This window comes from Canis aureus, chromosome 28 (assembly GCF_053574225.1).
Source record: "Canis aureus isolate CA01 chromosome 28, VMU_Caureus_v.1.0, whole genome shotgun sequence".
In the NCBI taxonomy this organism is placed as follows: domain Eukaryota; kingdom Metazoa; phylum Chordata; class Mammalia; order Carnivora; family Canidae; genus Canis; species Canis aureus.
The window spans coordinates 13,560,877-13,581,665 of record NC_135638.1 but is presented as its reverse complement, the minus strand read 5'-3'; the positions used below and the strand labels follow the sequence as shown (position 1 = coordinate 13,581,665).

The following is a 20,789-nucleotide window of genomic DNA, read 5'->3' as shown; positions in this document are numbered from 1 at the left end:
GGCAAGTAGTTTCCACATCTTCATTTTTTTAAGAACATACTGTTATGAATATCTGCATGACTTTCACATATTTTTCTCAATGACATGAAGTCATGATCTCATAGGATAGAAAATATAGCATCAGAGAAGATCCATTTATTTATAAAGACTGAGATTACTTGTCCTTCCTTTGGCTAACTAGAGCATGTGTGAATGACAAGGCCAACATCAGAAATCTGAACAGAAATGTTATATAATTAACAAGTGTAATGCCTCAAACATGGCTGTGGTTGTTTTTTCTGTTGTTATTATTATTATTATTATTATTATTATTATTATGATATCAACAACCACTGCACCACAATTTCCTAAGCATCTATCACTCACCAGGTGTTCTGCAAACATCATTCCTATCCTTTACAACTTTCACAAAGTAGAGATTCATATTCCCATTTTAAGTATGAAGAGTTAAGGGGCTCATGTAAGGCTACACAATCTCCATGGGCACCACACGTAACAGAAGCCACGCTCTCTCTTTACTCTGCCCCAACTGCCCAGTTCTTAGAAAAAGATCACAGGAAGGGGCTATCGACCTGCTAAAACCTATTCACTAAAGACTTGAAAGTGAATTTATATGAGGCCTTATAAGGAGACTCCATGTGCCACCCTGCGGCTTCATGAGAGGTCCTGGGGGCACTGCCATGGGCAGAGAGGACAGTGACAGCCCCAGCAGCCACTTTCTCTGCATGGCACTGCCCGACTCACAGGGCATGGAGACAATAAGGTAGCCTAAGGTCCTCAACCACTTACTTTTTTTCTCTAAGTATTTCAGCTATTTTGAAGTCTGATGGTGGGTGGCATTTTTCTCTAAATCAGAATGTAAAATCATCCTTAATTTGACACTAATTGAGCTCCATCGCTTCTTTACATGTCTGATCAAAATATAGCTTTGAAAGTCTACAGATAATTAAAATTTCAGGAAGTGTTTGGAGAAGCTTATTAATGTATTTCATAATCATTAACCAAAGAAAAATATTAATCTTTATGATCACCATTGAGCACGGGGAACTATTATTCTTGGGATTATTTTATGTGAACAAGCCCAAATCCTAATGTTACACAAGGCTAATGTCTTTGCTCAGAGGATTAGAATTAATTTATGACCTCTGCTTTTGACTCAAATGCTGTAAACATCGCTTTAGTTCCTGAAAACAAAGACTGCTCCTGCATAATTTTTCAGATAGAGAAACTGAAATTAAAGTACTATGATAATATTTACTGGATAAAACGAATGCCAAGATCAAAACTGCTAAAACTCTGAGTGGATATTTATTATCCCCACTAATCTTTTTGCATTTCAAAGTTTATTTATTTTTACTGTGCTCTTCATCAGTTATTATGGCATAATTTTAAATTCATAAAAGAGAATGCAGAGTTAATAATATCACAAGCTTTAAAAATAATACTCAAGTAATACTGATGAGGATAGAAATGCATTTGTTATCTAAATATGTTCTTTGGATGAACCAAAAAAAAATGGTAATCTAATGTTAGAGTTTTAACTCCTCATGCCCCAGCCAATAATGCCCTGCATAAAGAGCAAAGATTTAATTTTAAAACATTGATGAATACTTTTAAAGTGACAACTCCGTGAATCAAATGGTCATGTTCTCATCAGTGTATTCAAATAATAGAAGTACAAATTTTACAATATTTGGACTTCTCAGCACTCCTAAATTCTTATTTGTGAAGCAACAGCTAAAGCTGAGAAATGGACCTATCTCTCCATGGCTTATTTGATAGAAACATACCAATGATTACTTCTCACTGAAGATATTTTATGGCAAGTTCTAAAAGGTCAAAAAAGGAATTTCTAGTGTAACTGCAGGTGGGTCTGAGAATATAAGAACGATAAGCATTGGGTTACTGAAAAGCATTGGCAGCTCAGAAATCAATAATTATCCCAAGAGCTGAGCACCGGTGAGATGCTAGACTATTAATTAGTATATCTTATCTTTTATCTGTAGAGTTAAATCTATGCAATAGGTTAAAGAACATAGTAGTACCAGAATGTTTTTCTTACAGGGTTGTTTTTTTTTTTTTTTTTTTTTTTTGGTGAATTACAGCAAGTTGATGGCAAAATTAAAGAACTGAAAATCCTGCTGTTCCATTCACAGGCTATAATCCATCTCTTATAAATGAAAGGCATTTTGGGATCTCTTGGGAAAGTAACCTATTCTTTTCAGAACAAAATAAATTTCTCTCAAGGATTAGATTTTTGAGAGACTCTAAAGCATTTACAAAAGGCTTTTGATACACCTCCTTGCTAATTTAATTTTCTTCCTTTTCTCTGTTAATAGCTAAGTTCAATTTGGAAAAACTTCTCCATATTATTGAAAATCAGTGAGCAGGAGTGTCGCTAATGCTTTCAGGCCACTACTGTACAAAGGCTATTCCTTCAAAGTATAAAAGATGGTCCAAAACAAGTTGACCTTTCTAAGACAGGAAGTAGCAAAGGCCCTGAATTTCAAAACCTGTTTTCTGGGAGGTGCCTGGGTGGCTCAGTCAGTGAGCAGGAGTGTCGCTAATGCTTTCAGGCCACTACTGTACAAAGGCTATTCCTTCAAAGTATAAAAGATGGTCCAAAACAAGTTGACCTTTCTAAGACAGGAAGTAGCAAAGGCCCTGAATTTCAAAACCTGTTTTCTGGGAGGTGCCTGGGTGGCTCAGTGTCTGCCTTCAGCTCAGGTTGTGATCCCGGGGGTCCTGGGATCAAGTCCCACACTGGGCTCCCTGTGGGGAGCCTGCTTTTCTCTCTGCCTTTGTCTCTGCCTCTCTCTGTGTGTCTCTCATGAATAAAAAAATAAAATCTTAAAAAAAAAGCTGTTTTCTCTCTACCCAAAAGAGAGAAATGTTAATGTCCAATAAACATTATCTTTGATGACCAGAGAACGAACATTTCCTTGGTTAACCTGACATGAGGGCCCACAGAATTATATGCATGCTCTATAGCTGCTCTACAGCAGCTTCTCTGCCTGAAAGAATACTTTGATTCATACATGTTCCAATTTATATCTATTTTGCATAAATGAAGCAGACTTGTAGAAGAGACTGGATTTGTTATCATGTAAAATACAGCCATTAGTAGAAAATTGATATTCCCAGACAAAAGAAGATCAGACTCTGGCTTCTGAGCTGGAGCTTGGGGTTAAGAGGTAGAACATTTCCAAAAAAGAAAGCTCTCCTTCAGAAAGTTAATCACAGGAGTAAATTAAATAACACTACCAAAAAAGGAAGCTACAACAAGCCATTGCTTGAGTCTACCATCAAAGCAGAACAACCTATCCAACTGACCCTTAGTATTAATGTCAGTGTTCAGGTAATTCTTAAATGTGTATGTGTTGCTCTCTCAAAATCTTTTGTCAGCTATATCTTATGGTTGGAAAACTTGACTCACTCGCCTCAAATGCCTATCATGTTAACGCACAGTAGACGTGTTATCAATGTGCCAATCAGACGCTCCAACCAAGAGGTAAACACTAGCTCATTACAGAAATACAGAGTTTAAAGCACCATGGATTCTACAGCAAGGGAAGGTGACAGTAAGGCCTGCTTCCAGGCAGTGATGATGAAATGGTCTCAAACAGAAGCAGGGTGGGGTGGGGGGAGGTGCCTGGGTGGCTCAGTCAGTTAAGGGTTTACCTTCAGCTCAGGTCATGATCCCAGGGTTCTGGGATCCAGCCCTCTCACCTAGGACTGACTCCCTGCTCAGCAGGGGAGACTGCCTCTTTCCCAACACTCCCCACCCCCTACTCTCTTTCTCTCAAATAAATAAAACCTTAAAAACAAAAACAAAGAACGATGAGCCAGAGGGGAAGATCCAGAGAAGAAAGCAGATCTAGAACATTCAGGTGCTCCTAAGATGCCAGCCACTACTCTGGGCACTGGATGGACACAAGATGAAAAACACAGATGAAGTCTCAGCTTACTTCCCTGTAGGTAAAGCCTGACAAAAGACTAATGCTAAAGTATGAGATGGGGAAAGTAAATTAAAAAGGTCAAGGAAAAAGAAGTGAGAGTGTCTTGAGGGATTCCTGAACCATGGCTGCTTGGGGAAGTCCTTTTTGAGGAGGTAACACATAAGCTGAGATCTGCATGACAAGAAGGAACCATCCTCTATGCTTTCAACTATCTTTGATGGGAAAATTGGAGAGATGTGATTTAGTCTCATAATTGTGCAGTTTTCACCATTTTTTGTGTGTTTGAGGCATACATAATTTTTAAATATTAGAATATTGGTCAGATTATATAAAAAGATTATAAGACAAAGCAACTTGTCTTATGATCAAGTCTACAATAATTTGGTCCTGTCACTCATGACAATTCAACAAACACTGCCTCAGTTATCTGTGACAGCGCCCATACCCATCCCTGGCACCACCAGTTGGCTTCAGTTCTGAGTTGCTATTTGCAGCCTATACCACACTCATACACTTGAGAGGCAAATGTCTCCAGTTAAAGTAAACAGGAGATCTTTCTTTAGCAGAGGCTCAAGAACACACTCAACAAAAAAATCAAACTTCCCTTGTCTTCTGCAAACATAACCTGTTTGGCTTAATAATTGCCTAATAAATACTTGAAATTGTGCATACACATTTTACAGACTATACACATTGAAATGTGGGAAAACAAATTTTAAACATTAATGTCCTGGCAGCCTGCCTTCGTGCTATGGGTCATTTACGGGGCAATGGCAAAGGACTGTGCAAATGAAACAGCAAACCCTGGTTTACCACTCTTGAGTTTCTATATTTTCTGGCTGTTCCACTAGAAAATAATCAGTTTCACAGATTCTCAACCTTGTGGTCATTTCCCTATATGAAGCTGTAGGAAAGAGTTTTAATTTCTTGTCCTTCCCCCCATTTTCTGATTCTTCATAGTTAAAACCCCCAGAGACGGACTATCAGCATGACTTGCCTGGTGTCTGCAGAGATGCACGAGGCACATGTGAAGAAGGGCGGGTCCTGGTATGACCGAGCAACATATCAAAATCACTAAAAACTGTGGCTGTTCCCAGAGGTCCACCACTCAAAATCATGTGTTAATAACTTGGGTGTAGGGCCAGCTAGCTGGGACACCTATTCTTCCGCTGATGACCAGTATTGATCTGGTGAGCCCACAGAGCCTCTGAACCAAAGGGCAAGGGAGAGTGACTTTCTTAATCAGCTTCCTAGAAGAGTGCAAAATTAATTTTTAAAAAGATAGGGCAATAGGGTAGGATCAAAGAATATGAAGCTGAGCATACTGAAGGAAGAAAGTGGAGAAGACTTTGGAGGACTCCATGAAAGCTGTTTAGAAAACATAACAAATAACCTCAATACAATGGTTAGAGTCCAAACAGCCAACGCCCTCATCTTCAAACAGGCTCTGTCGTGTGCCTTTCACACCAGGCAATCAGGGTTTCTGCTGAAGATAAGATCTTAACCTGGGCGTTTCAAAAAAGTAGCTCTTAGGATGTTCTCACTTTTGCAAAGTAAGCTATCTGCTAATGAGATGAACAGCTATGTTCTTGGAGCTTAATGGGAGAAGCCCTGTAGCACTGACATGCCACCACGTTGTGTCAAAGCCTAGCGCTGTGAGACAAAGGAAAACAAGTGCCACCAGCAGTGAGTAGTAACCATCATGAACAGTTTTACATCCTTTCCCTTCTATAGTTCCTAGAACCTTCCTCTGAAGAGGCTCTCACTGCTGCTACTAGGAGAGAGGGAACAGGTGAGTCCAAAGAGAGAGGATCTTAGAGACTTCTCCCAAAGCTCTAGAGGTGGACTGGGGTCCCCTGGGAGCTACAGACCTGGCTAGAACACCCAGGTGCTCTCCATAGCAGGTGCTGAAGGTCCCAGCTTCTAAAGTCTATGTCCTCAATGGTTCTGAGGTTTCTAAGGAAATTGTGGCTTCTGACTGGTAGTTGAACTAATCATCAGAAATCTTTTCACAGAAAATTGTGGACCATTGAAACTGGAAAAAGCTTTATTTTTTATGAAGAAAGAGTCCTCATTTCAAATATCCATTTTTTCTTTTGTTTCTTCTTTCCTTCCTTTCTAAAAATATCAACTAGTTACTTTTAAAAGAAAAAAAAGAGTCTTGATATACGGAAGATGATGGAAGTCAAGTGAATGTTTGCTAATTTCACAAATCCTCACCTTTATTTAAATGAACAAACAAAATGACACTATAAACAAAAACTTTAGTCCTTTAGGAACTCACCTTGGGTCACCCAGCTGCTAGGAGTAAATAATGAAACTAGAGTCTAGGTCATCTGACTCCCTAGCCAGTTCTACCATACTAAGATCAGATAGCTAAGAGAAAATTGATATTTAAAATTCCAGGGGCACCTGGGTAGCTCATCGGTTAGGCATCTGACTTGTGATTTTGGCTCAGGTCATGATCTCATGGGTCATGAGATGGAGCCCCATGTTGGGCTTGGCACTCAGTAGGGAGTCTGCTTGAGATGCCCTCTCTCCCTCTCCCTTTGCCCCTCCCCCCACTCAATGCACACACACACACGTGCCTCCCTCTCAAATAAATCAATAAAAATTTTTAAAAGGTAAAATAAAATAAAAAATAAAATAAAATAAAATTCCAGATGGTGACATGCTAGCCATTGGATACATTTTTAATCACTTCAAAGTCAGCTAATGTTAAAAAAATTTAGAAGAAAATAAAAATACCCATGCCCACATATCAACAAAGTGAATACTCTAGAATTACTCATGACTTACACAGTCTAGCTACGTAGAGAGCGAAGGAAACAACCCCAAAAGTGAATGTACTTGTGTTATGTGTCCCTTGGGTAGAAAAATCCACACTCTGGGATCCCTGCACTGTGAGGCAACATTACAGGGCTGAGATCAACAAGGGCAGCACATCTTTCAAGAGTGAACCGACAGATTTGGTGTCGACAAGGGGTTGTCGCTGAAGCTTTGATTCCATCCAGTCTGATGTTCCAATTTTAGTTACACTTCATTTAGGTTCATTTGAAAAGTGGCACCGAAAAACAGAGGACGGGAAGTTAACCATATGCTAAGATTTTCCTCTCACACTTGGAAGCACAGCAAATGTACTTTTTCAGGCTTATGAAGTAACCCTCTAGCATCATTGATTTTTGAGTCTTACAAAAGCTCTTCGTATTGTGCCTGCACCACAGATTTACACTGCTATAACTCCTGTCAGACATCATCTTAGCTTTATGAATAAATAAAACTATGCTCTAGGGAAACATTGATTTAAGAGGAAAAAATCAATATCCATCTAGCATGTGATAGACTTGAGCTTTAAGGCTACTTATCCTCAAAGTACAATGCAATACTGAGTGTAAAACCATACTTTTTTTGCACCATAATAAAAGGTAAGTGGGGGTATGTGAAATTGGCAGGCAAATGCTTGCCTTTCATAGTTCTTAGTAGATCAGGATTCCCTTTTTCCTTTACAAAGTAGTTAGCAGAGACTTCCAAAAGGGAAGAGGTAGGGAAAGAGAAAAAAGAGCTGGATGGACCAATGGTATCTAAATCTTGATAATCTGTAAATATGGATTGTGAATATATACACGAGAACTCACTATATTATTAATTCTCGACATACGCAAAATTTTTCATATGAATTTGAAAAGTATATTATGTTTGCTTGGAGAAAACTCTATAAAGCTAGTATCAGCCAAGATGCTGACAATGGTTGTCTTTGGGTAAGAGCCTCCTGTAGAGGCTTTTATCCTTCCTAGGGAGTTTTACACTTTCCAATTTTCTGTAGTGAATATAATGCTTTTATAACTCAGAAGACACACACAAAACAAATGTGGCTAAGGACAGAAAAAAAAACAAAAGAGATTAGAGTGATTGCCAAGTATTTTGTTGACTACTGGCCTAGAGAAATCCAAAATTCACAACGTAACACATACTTATATTCAGCTCTTTCTTACTGTTCTTGGACATTTTTCAGGGCTCAAGCAGGTTGCTATTAAAATGGATTCATTTAAAAAATAAAGCTACCAGCTTATGCTGCAATTAACCTCATCTCTCTGAGCCAAAGATCAAACAAGGGATAAAAGCTGGCTAAAGTCACCATTTCCTAGCCTTGCACTCACCCGACAAGCTAAAACTATTTTCACAGTGGAGGCAGTTGCTGAAAGTCCTGACAGGCCTGTGGTAACCTCTGATTACAAAGCCACTCCAGACAGCCGAGGCTTTTGCTTTCCTGCTCACAATTGGTTGGAATTAAAAATGAATCCCACTCTCTTTCTCTAGCTGCTCAAAGACGCAGCCTATTGCTAATTGTGTTAACTGTGGTCTCTCAAGAAACATACTCATGTGTTGATTTGGATTAGGGGCTCATGTCTCACCAAATAGTTACTGATGCTGTTTGTGCTCATTGCTTGTCTTTCTGATAAGTGGAAACAGCAACTCTGGAAATTTAAAACACACTTCCAAGTCACAATGGCACATTTAGAAGCCTGAAAATAGGTTGCAGTAATTTAAATTTTGAATCTCAAATTCAAACACAGTGCAAGCAACTACTGTCATCACCAAAGTTGATGGAAATATTGGCTGAAACTATCTCTAAGGTGGAAATGACACACAATTAAAAGTTCCAGAAGTATATAGCCACTGTGTTAGTACTAGTTAGCAGCGGAAGATGGAAAGGACCATAAATTGGTTTTAGTGGCTCTTCTTTAGTGCATGAATATGAAAAATAAAATAGAAAGCAACACATTATTGTTGGTAAAATGCTTATATTTAGAGAAAAGCAGAGCATGAGACTACTCTCCACAACCATTATTTTTTTCCTACAGTTAAATCTTACGCTCAATGCTCAGTGTTTAAAGGAGGATCAGACATATAAATGGAAAATTAAATACAGTATGATCAGAGACACAACTTAAGAACTATGGAAGCCCAGTTACAACGGGGGATCGGGAGGGCTTCTCAGAGGACATGGAAGCCGAGGTGGATCTAGAAAGATTCACCGGAATTTATCAAGGACAAGGCGGCAAGGGCATTCTCAGAAGTGAAAACAGCTTGTGCAAAGGCATGTGTGCCCAAAAGCACACTGTGTGTTGGAATATCTTGAGAAATTCAGTTTAAATGAAGCAGAGATGTCAAAGCAGGGAAAGGTAAACAGGACACTGGAAGGGTGCCACCGGGTCAATTGTGCAGGTTCACACCAAAGTGTTTGGATCTATTCTCAAGGTTAAAGGGCCCACAGAAGTCATTGAGAGCAGGAAATCACGTTATCAATTTGAAAGCAAGGTATCTCGAATGGGTAGAGTCTATTGGAAAAGAGCTATGTTAGCTCTAGCAACAGGCTGATGCAGAGTCAGGAAGGCCAGGGCTAATGTAGTGATGGTAGGAGGCAGAGGAGAAGATTGAGAAGATATTTACAAGGAACATTTGTAGCAGCTGGCCATTAATATTTGGTCTCATCAAGCACCAGTCACTGTTCTTAGAATTTTCATATATTATCTTAAATCCAGAATCTACTGTGGACTGGATGCAGAAGGTGAAGCAATGTCAGGTCGGAGATTTCTGGCTTGAGTTATGGGGTCGACAGTGATGCCTTTAATTGAAATATTGATTCCAGAAGAAGGAACCAGTTGTAAGCAGAAAGTGAGTGAGGCGGGCGGATAGAAGACATTTCACTGAATCCATATTAATTTTGAGAGCTGCTTGGGATATACAAGTGAAGATAACCAAAACATTGGGGTCAGGAATTTGGCAGAGAGCACACTGGAAATTTGGCAGAAAAAAAAAATGCTCAGTTAAATTTAAGCAGTCAGCCACGTACAAAAAAAGTAGCACATAATACAATGCTTTCCAAAAACTTAAGACTCTGATTCGACTACAGAAACATCTGAGACCTATTCTAGAATATATAGATTCTTGAGTTAAATTTTAATTCCCCCTAACTAGAACATGTTCTACATTTCAGGCCCACACATAAAATAAGGCAAGTAGCTCCAGTGGAAATAGAAGTGGCTCAGAGAAAATATCTAATCCTTAAATCGAGATTCTTGTCCAATGTTGGGAGATCAGAGGAAGGCATTTTTGGAGTGTGGATAATCAAAGCTCTTAATGCACTGATTCTTTAAACTAAGTTAACTCACAAAAGGCAGGCTGTTTTCCAGGATCTGTAGTTATATTTAGAAAGACCTCAGAGGGTAACCAAAATGACCCTGAAATTGCTCCCTGTTCTCTTAAGAGGAAGGGGTTACTCTGAAAGAGAAAGAAATTCTCAGCAACTTAAAAGAAAGATTTAATTAAAAGACAGTGGCCTTTTTTACAAGATTCGTTCTATAAAGAGATTGGAAACATTCAAGCCAGATGTACGCCTTTCTTTCCAGCCCATAGAGGAATTGAATAATGATGTATAACGGATAAGGGTCAGTCAGGTCACCATGTTCATGGTTTGTAAATCTTTTAAAATGGGTGAATACAGCACTTCAAAGTCCAGGAGTCATCATAAAAATTGATAATCAAGTAGTAAGCTAATTGCCAAAATTAAACACAGGATGACTTTGTGTTAACTCATTCTTCCATTAGGTTGGATGATTTTTTTTCTGGATTCGGTTCTGTTTGAAGGTGACCCAAGATCATTAAAGATATTTAATACAACTTTATGATTAACACCATATGAGATTCCTAACACCACTAATAACAGGAAACACAATCTCATATAATTTCACTTGTGGTGGTGGTGACAGTGGCGAACACTACAGTATCTCATTAATCTTACCTATCCAATGATTATCTCTATCTCAAAGGTGAGTAGAGAGACAGAGAGGACAGGCCTTTTGCCCAATCTCCCATTAGCCTTAGAAGGCAGAGCCAGGGTAGTGCCCATCACCAAAAGGAAACACCATACTATGGAAAGCATAACCATAGGTGTCTCACAACCTCTAGGCAGAAACCCATGGTGCTAAATTTGAAACTGCACAAGCTAATACACTTGGGGGTTTTTCAACTTCACAGCTGTGTCTGCAGTCCTGCAATGCAAGGTCCCCAAATAATCAATCTATTGATGTTTCTACGAAGTTAAGCTAAATGTAAGCTTGAATAAGCGAGAATGTAGAATATATCAGATACGTGAATACCTTGAAATTGTTCTTTCCCAGCTCTGTTACACCCAACAGCTGAAATAAGAGAATGACCTCGTGTTTTCTGGAAAGGAAACACAAGAAGAAACAATTTCAAAACTCTGAACTGAAGGAAAATTACAATAGCAAAGGGTAAAATGATTACCTTTTCACTTACTTATTAAAGTTTTGAGCAATAAGAAAAGCAACTGACAAATAACTATTTAGTTAACCTTTAGTAGAATGTTTAAAAACAAAGTTTAAAACTTGCTCTTAAAAAATAAAAATAAAACTTGCTCTTAAAATATTCAGACCCATATATTTATCCTAATTTTTATATATGTAGAAAAGTAAAAATGACATTAATCACATGTGCTCCCAATGATGAATAACTATGCCCATGCTGTTTTGTTTTAATTAATTAATTAATTTATTTATTTATTTATTAATTAATTATTGGAGTTCAATTTGCCAACATATTGCATAACACCCAGTTCTCATCCCATCAAGTGCCCTCCTCAGTGCCCAGTCACCCCATCCCCCGCCCACCCCCCCTTCCACCATCCCTAGTTCGTTTCCCAGAGTTAGGAGTCTTTCATGTTCTGTCTCCCTTTCTGATATTTCCCACTCATTTTTTCTCCTTTCCCCTTTATTCCCTTTCACTATTTTTTATATTCCCCAAATGAATGAGACCATATAATGTTTGTCCTTCTCTGATTGACTTATTTCACTCAGCATAATACCCTCCAGCTCCATCCACGTCAAAGCAAATGGTGGGTATTTGTCGTTTCTAATGGCTGAGGAATATTCCATTGTATACATAGACCATTTCTATACACTAACAATGAGACTAAAGAAAGAGAAATTAAGGAGTCAATCCCATTTACAATTGCACCCAAAAGTATAAGATACTTAGGAATAAACCTAACCAAAGAGGTAAAGGATCTATACCCTAAAAACTACAGAACACTTCCGAAAGAAATTGAGGAAGACACAAAGAGATGGAAAAATATTCCATGCTCATGGATTGGAAGGATTAATATTGTGAAAACGTCAATGCTACCCAGGGCAATTTACACATTTAATGCAATCCCTATCAAAATGCCCATGCTGTTTTAGACTCGTTGCTTCATGTTACCTTTCTCACACAAACACTGACAGTAACGGTGGGTTAGTACCGCACACCTCACACACAGACCTTTTGAGTTCTTTAAGGTATCATGGATTAAAACAAAAAGGGTTGCATGTTCTAAGAAGATGACAGCCTTATCAGAACAAAGATAGTTGGAACAAAATTGTACAGGACTGTGTGATAATTATTACAACATATTTAGCCATATTATTTTGTTTTCACCTTGAAATGTGCTATATTTTTTTAAAAAGATTTTATTTATTTATCCATAAGAGACACAGAGATGTGGAGACATAGGCAGAGGGAGAAGCAGGTTCCCTGCGGGGAGCCTGATGCAGGATTCCATCCCAGGACCCTGGGGATTACGACCTGAGCCAAAGACAGATGCTCAACCACTGAGCCAACCAGGTGCCCCAAAATGTGCTATATTTTTGTTGGCATTGCTTCTTACCTTAAAATAAAAACTGTATTACTTATAAAGATCACTTCCTCTAAGAGGAAGTGTGATGCAAGTATGAGGAATGTAATCTCAAATCTAAAATTCTGTTTTTTGTTGACTATGGATCAAGGAAGGCAACTTAAAGTATGCTAAGTAGAAGTAAAGAGCCGTGGTCATGAAAGTACGGCCCAGTAACGAGACTGAATATTCTCAGAAACAGCATCCACTGATGTAAACCAATGCATTTTTTTTCTTTTTTTGGTAAAGTTTATTTTATTTATTTATTTATTTATTTTTTGGTAAAGTTTAAAAGAGAAAAGAAAGAGACATTTCTTAGGAAAAAAAAAAGTGAAAAGCAAAGCAATGCTAGAAAGACCAAAAAAAATTTAGTAAAATTGACAATAAACAAGGCGGTGGTCCCTTCATGACCTGGCATATAAGCCTCTCCAGTGGCCAATAAGACAAGAGCTCCTCAACCCCTACTGCACCTCTTGGGGCCTAAACTCACATGGTCTAAGAGCCTCCTGGATATAAGGTCCAAGAGAAATGTTCAGGAAAGGGCAAGGAGAATTACACATCGAAACCAGAGAGAGGGTAAAGATCACATTTACCAACAGTCCACTTTCAACAAAGGAAGGCAATGGAAATTCTTTCCTCTTTGCCTTTTGCTGGGAAATTCCCCCACTCTGAACCACTGAGCACTACAGTTCAGCAATATTATGGGTTATGGTAGGTTTCCTGAAAACTTGTCATTTATAAAACCAAGAAGATCCATTTCAAGCTCTAATCAACTGCATCAGAAACAAATGTTGAATCATATTTGCTCAAACATGGAAAACTATTTTGAGGCACTGCTACATCTGTCTAATAAGCCTTATTAATAAAGCTCTGTGCTATACAAAAGCAAAATGGTAAGGCCCAGTTCAAGAGACCAAGTTCCCAATATATAGGACACAGAGATACAGGGAATAATAGAAGTATGTATAGGTTGTGAATAGAGTACAGAAAAGAGCATGAGGGCTCCATATGTAGAACTCTCCACAGCTCCTGGGATAAAACCACACCACTTGGCCTGGCGTGGCAAACTCCCCATTATGGCACTGCCACCATGCCCAACATCCTAGCTCAGCATCTATCTCCTCTTCCTCAGCTCCCACCCATAGTTCTCTACGTCTCTGCCACACTGTTTGCTTGTTTGTTATTTTTCTAAGGGGCTAAACAACTAATCTAGACATGAATATCATATAAAGCACTTGTCAGAAAGCTAGAAACCATCTGTAACGTGCTTAATAAGACTAAGTGGATCCTGGTATCTGGCAGGTGGGTTCTCCCACCTGGATCCACAGCCTGTCACAAATTTCTCAATCTTGCCCTTCTTTTATTTAGAATAAAAGAAGGAGAAGTAAACTGTAAGCACTAGTATAAAGCACAGAGCACTAAAATTTGGAGCTGGATAATTCTTTGTTTGGAGGGGTTGTGGTTCCTCCACCCGTTGGCTGTGACAACCAAAAAGGTCTCTGGACTTTGGCACATGTCCCCTGAATGGTTAAATCACTCCCCACTTGAGACTAACTGGTCTCAAATGAATGATGACTTACTAAAATATAGTAATATTTATATCCTAACTTCCATACTATGCAGAAAGACAACGGTTTGGGTGAAGACCATCAGAAAGGGCACAGGTGGAGGAGGAAAGCATATTTATTGAGCACCCTCTGTATTCTTGGGCCTATGTGAGGTCAGTCATCGTATTTAATACTCACAAAACACACTCTGCTTTTTCTTCCTAAATCAAAGCTTGCTGAAAACCTTGGGAGGCAAGGAGTGATGCTGGCAATGTTATTACAAGCAAAACTCTTAGAATAAAATTAATATTTCTAGAACTTTGCACAGACACCTTTTCCTTTTCCTTCACTTGCAACACCCAACTGCTGAACTTCTCAGCCTTGAGAATGAGCTGTGCTACACATTCCCATGCAGAGTGCCTCCATTTGTGGCTTCATAGGATATTCCCTCTACCAATTTCAAAGCCATGTGGTTGTTTTCAGAAGTGTAGGCCCAAATGGTGTCAGATGCATGGCCAAAAATGTCCTCGTCCTAAATGCATGATGAAGTAGGCATAGTTAGCCTGTGGAACGGTCAAATGCTAACTCATTACAACTCTTTGTCAGTGTCCTAAGTGAAGACAACACGCTCTGTAGCCCAGAGCAGATGAGTTGGTTAAAGGCTGACTTGACTACCGACCACCCTGAGAGTGATTGATGAAAGAGGGACAGCAATTCCTGACAGACCTGGAAGTTGGTCGGTTTCCCCCCTGGCCCCACAAGAGCCTAGCAAGCTCAACAATCTCAACGACATCTGGCATAGTCAGGTCCAAAAGGCTCTCTAAGCTGGGGTCTTCCATAATAATAGTTTTTATTATAATTGGCTTTTTTTTCAGATTCTGTTCTAATATAATCACATCTTCTCCTCTAAAACATCTAATACCTAATATCTGTTCAAATACTTAAGAACAGTTTCCATGTGCTGGACACTATTCAAGGAGGTGTTTCTTTTCTTTTAAAGATTTTAGGGGATCCCTGGGTGGCTCAGCAGTTTACCACCACCTTCAGCCCAGGGTGTGATCCTGGAGTCCCAGGATCAAGTCCCACGTCAGGCTCCCTGCATGGAGCCTGCTTCTCCCTCTGCCTGTATCTCTGCCCCTCTCTCTCTCTCTCTCTCTGTGTGTGTGTGTGTCTCATGAATAAATAAAATCTAAAAAAAAATAAAAATAAAAAAATAAAGATTTTGTTTATTCACAACAGACAGAGAGAGAGAGAGAGGCAGAGACACAGGCAGAGAGAGAAGCAGGCTCCATGCAGGGAGCCCCATGCAGGACTCGATCCCAGGATCCCGAGATCATGACCTGAGCCAAAGGCAGACAGACGCTCAACCACTGAGCCACCCAGATGCCCCAAGGAGGGGTTTCTGACCAAGACGGACAAAATTCCCAGCCCTCATGGAGCTTTTTGGTAGAGGTGGGAGACAAACCAGCCATCTCGCAAAACAGAGAATTCCTGAACAACTGAAGCTAGTCTGGGGCATGAGTACAGTCATGCTGGCCCCTCAATGTGACCATCACGATGGCACCCCTGGGAGAATCAGAGAACGCCCAGTGCTCCCACGGCTCCGGCAGGGAAGACCCCAGACGTGGGCCCACACGCAGGCACGTGAGTGAATCCAGCAGAGGGAGAGTCCGAAGCAAGGTTATCACCCTGAAACGTAAGGGTGGGCAAGGAAACAGTGAAGGTGTCCCAGGAGAGCAGCAGGTAGCTGGAGTCCTCGGAGAGGGGGAGATGCGAATGGACCGGGGAGCCAGCAGTGCGAGGGCCACCGAGATCCAAGCGAGCCCTCGCAGCATGCACCTGTGTGCTCCTCCAGCCGCATCCGCAGCACAGGGAGGATGCGGGCAGGGGCAGGGGCCAGGTAGGGGTGCACACCCAGGACGGGGAGACAGAAGCAAAGAACCCGAGGGCGCATGCAAAGGCGTGTTAGGAAGAGGGAATGGAATCCGCTCTGGGTAAATGGGAAAGGAGAACTGGCCCGAGTGACAGAGACTGGAAATGAGTAGGGCCTGTGGGTTGCAGGCGCTGGCAGCGTCCGAAAGTGACTGGAAGCCAGGAGGTGCGGTGGAACAGAAAGAGGGGGGATCAGAGAACAGGATGTTGGGAGGGAGGCTGGGTTAGATCCTCACTGTTCAAGGTGCGGCCCTGCACCGGCAGCCTCGACACCGGGGACGCGTGTGGACTACAGACTCTCAGACCTACTGCATCAGACGCTACGCTTCACCAGGTGACTCGGGCGCGCTAACTGTGAAGAAGAACCAGCCTCCGTGGGAGCCCGACCAGAAGCCACAGGCACCAGATAAAAAGGTGCTAGTGAATCAGTGTCTGGGGTTAGGGACTTCCCTGGGGCTCTGCTTCCCCTGCTCCACTTGACACGGCTCACTCTGGCATCCTGCCTTTGCACCCAGCTGCCTCCTGCCTTCCCGTGCTGCTGGGAGACCTTAGAGTCCAGGGACCAAAGAAGGCTGCCCCTCCAAGTGCCCCATTCACAGTCCCACTGCTCTGTCAGCAAATGGCACCCCCCTTGCATCCTGAGACCGAGGGCCACCTAGCCCTCTCTGCTCTCCGGGGCCTTCGGGGTGGCAAGCGGACACTTAGTGCCCCCATGCAGCCTGTGTAGTCCACATGCCTCCACAGATCGTTTAGTAGGCACTGATGCAAAATAGATGGTACTGGGGCAGCCCGGATGGCTCAGCAGTTTAGCACCTGCCTTTGGCCCGGGGTGTGACCCTGGAGACCCGGGATCGAGTCCCACATTGGGCTCCCTGCATGGAGCCTGCTTCTCCCTCTGCCTGGGTCTCTGCCCCTCTCTCTCTCTTTCTGTGTCTCTCATGAATAAATAAAATCTTAAAAAAAAAATAGATGGTACTGGCAAAATGTATAATACGGCTTTTCAGGTTTAGCTTCCTGCTATTACAATTATTCCAGATTTTATATCTCCTTTAATATGAGGAGACTGCCTTCACTCTTGATAGTTAATTTTATAAAACAAAACAACAGCTGTACACGACATTACAGAATGAAAGCTGAGGCTGAGCCTAATTAACGGAGGCTCTGCTTCAATAACAGCTTTATTCCTAATAAACAGAGTGTGACATTTTCATTAACCCAGATACAAACTCCTGTACAAATACCCACATGTGAAATAATATAAAAATTCCAAATTTAGACTTGCTCACTCTTCTCTTTCAAGACACAAACGATTCTAGATGCTGTCACTTCCAATAGTTTTTTTAGGATTACTGAAAAATTATCAGTTACGAGTCCTACTATTTGCAGGCGCTGTGCTACACATCCCACACAGCTTCGTCTCATGTAATGTTCATGAGAATTCCACGGGATCTGTACTACTGTTATGCTGGTTCTACAGATAAGAAAACTGAGCCTTGGAAAGGTTAAGTAATACAGTCAGTGAATGGCAGAGCCAAGTTTCAAACCCAAGTTTCATCCAAAGCGTGGCCTCACTCACACATACCATTTAAGATTGGATTAATTTACAGCTGTCACCTCAGAGTGTGGCCATACAGTTTTCTCTGCATCCCAGAGCAAATGCACAGTTACTACTAAATATCATTTGTGCCGACATGAATCCAGAAAGCATAAAATGATGCTTTCTAATCTCATTATCAGTAAATATTCGATACAGACACTCTTGGTTAGATGGGACCCTTTTCTAGATCTGTGATAATTCTTTTAGCTTTTCTCAGCTAGAATAAATGAACAAAGTGAGCCAATCTGGCATCACTCTGATAAACTTTGATATGCTTATAAACAGACGTGCTCAACACTATGGGTACCTGAATGCAGTCTCCGGTGGGTGGTCAGCCTGGCCTCCAAGAACAGAATCTTTTCTGCTGTTAGGAAAAATGTTGGCAATGGCCATTGTCTGACACCTTCTTCCACCAAGGCAGCAGAGACCTCAGGTATATTTAGCAAGCATACAGAAAAAAGAGAGCCGAGTCCAAACCTTCCTGTGTAAATTAATTACCACGAGACTTTGGACACACTGGCTCCTTCCCTGAGTCACTTAACGAGGTACCAATGTCTGGTCCTGCCTGCCCTGCTTCCCAAGGATGGCATGAGGATGACTTGATGGGCCCACGGCCCTTGGATGGAAGAGCTGAGGCTAATGACACTGTGTCCACACATTCACACTGAGCAATACAAAATCAGGCCAGGACACCTGCACATGGGAATCACAGTGAGGCATGTGTGGCTGATAAAATATTTCTTTTGAAATTAGTAAAGCCAAAATAAACAACAATAACAACAAAGGAAGCCCCAGAAATTGACCTTCCCATTCCCGAATCCTCTTCAGTAAAACAGAAACAGAAACCTCTTCAAGTACAAACTACAGAAACACCTTTCCAGTCTCCCAGATTTTAAAAGGAACGTTGTAAGAAAATAAATATCCTAAGGCCCCTGTGAAATACGTAACCTTTTTATTTTAATATGTCCTATATCTGGATGAATATTTATCACTCAATATTTATTACTGTCTCTATGCATATTTCTCCATCTGTCTTCGGTTGTCAAGTTTGATAAGGCAAGGGCCAAACCCATTTAGTTCTTTTTGTAAAGCATGTGAAATTGTTATGCATAATTAGGCACTTAAAGGGTTTTTGATGAAAATGATTATGAAGAATGAGAACAGTTAATACCACGGCAGGCGTGTTTTTTGAAACCTTCCTGTCTATTCTGAAATGTCACATGGTCACACTCATCGACCTGCAGAGCTAATGGGCTCGGGGGTGGTGCAGGGCTAGCGAAACATGTGGTCTGTGGCCCAGCAGCAGCATCACCAGAAGCCTGTTAGAAAGGCAAAGCTCGGGCCCCACCCTAGACCTACTAGGTGAGAATCTGCAGTTTAACAGGATGCCCAGGCAACGTGTATGGACATTAAAGTCTGAGAAGCACAGACCAGAGAACCATATAGTTCAAGGAACTTCATTTCACGCACAGGGAAGTAAGACATCCAGAAAGGCTGAGTGATGTGCAAGTAGCAACAGATCCTGAACTGGGCCTGGTACCTTCTGACCCCAGTGTTTTACTACCTCTTGCTTCTGCAGGCGTATTCCTCCTAAAATGACTCCTCTGGGTGTCTACGAATACATAACCATCTACAGATTCCTGAGAACACAGGTTGTTTTTGTTTGCCACGGAGGCCTTTATTCTCTCAACATTTTGAATATGCTTATAAGATGCTGGAAACAGAGCTCTAGAAAGCCATCTCATAGCAGCGGGCTGGCTCACTGCATGCTGCCCCAGATGAGAGACCACATCATGACACCATGCTCCTTGGCCGAAATCCGGATCCCACATTTCTGCACATTGCAGGTCTCATGATGCAGCGCAGGCTGCTGATCGTCTTTGCCCCCTATTCCCTATTTCACTAAATGCTCCTAAGTCCTGGCTGATGCACGGCTCTGCTTTGCAGTTCAACTGAATGAATAGGATTCAAACCCTCAAGGATATGTATTCCAAGAAAAAAAACACAGAAACATTTGAAAATTTGCAAAACTTTCTTTGAATTGCGGTTAATACACTAGTTTGTCACCGCCTCTTTTAAGCCAGTTCCCATCACATCTTCCTGGTCCAGCCATATTACATATTTCCTATATCAGATTAGGAGCCATTAATTTCTTTTTTTTTTTTTTTTTAAGATTTTATTCATTTTGAGAGAGAGAGTGAACGAGCATGAGCAAGGGGAAGGACAGAGGGAGGAGAAGCAGGGCTTCTCCGATGGATGCAGGGCTCGATCCCAGGACCCTGGGTTCACGACCTGAGCGGAAGGCAGATGCTTAACTGACAGAGCCATCCAAGCACCCCAGGAGCCATTAATTTCTAATTAAATTAGGGGAATTTTATTATGGGTTTCCCCTTAGACTTCAGCCACAAAAAAGTAGCTAGTAAAGAGTATTCAATATTTAAATTCCAGCACTGTTGTGCAACTAATATTTTCCAAAAGGCTGAAAAGGACTGATACATACTTTAATCAGACCTGTATAGGGCAGATATCTGTGTTGACTCACATGTGAATACCAAATGGCACCCTCCAATATAGTGAAAATATTAATTTCTGGAAAAACTATCTTTTCAGGTATGAAAAGATCAGCTGCAGTTTTTCAACAACTTGGAGTTTTTTCTGCATATTTAGAAATCAGAAAGGAATTTACTGAACATTAAAGAAAGCACTGAAGGAGGCAGGTTTTTAAAACACAAAAGATTAAATAATCAATAATTCAAAGTTTAGACTAAGGGTTTGGGGAACATGCGACAATTTTACTGAAAGCAAAACATCTAGATTAGTTGAAGAACAAACTGACCTGTGTTGTAGATACCAGTTCCTAAATAAACCTTGAGAGAGACCACCATATGAGAGAGAGCCAGACTTACCCTAGAAGCATTCTTCTCTCCCTTAAGGCAAAGTCCTTCATAAGAGAACAGCATTCCATCATTTGAGGGTACAAAGTACCCAGAAAAGACCAGAAAAGATAAAGGGGAAAAAAGTAC

At 40.9% G+C, this 20,789-nt stretch overlaps 1 protein-coding gene across 3 annotated transcripts in view; it reads right to left on the bottom strand.

The window, feature by feature from the left end:
* Positions 1-20,789, bottom strand: part of PAG1 (phosphoprotein membrane anchor with glycosphingolipid microdomains 1) — a 137,783-nt gene that overhangs the window by 82,152 nt on the left and 34,842 nt on the right. For 2 of the 3 annotated variants that reach the window (XM_077876450.1, XM_077876453.1), the window contains exon 2: positions 11,120-11,186. The exons of the other annotated variant lie outside the window; for it this stretch is intronic. The gene's annotated coding sequence lies outside the window, so the exon portion shown is untranslated. The remainder of the gene's footprint in view (positions 1-11,119; positions 11,187-20,789) is intronic. 3 annotated transcript variants of the gene reach the window in all.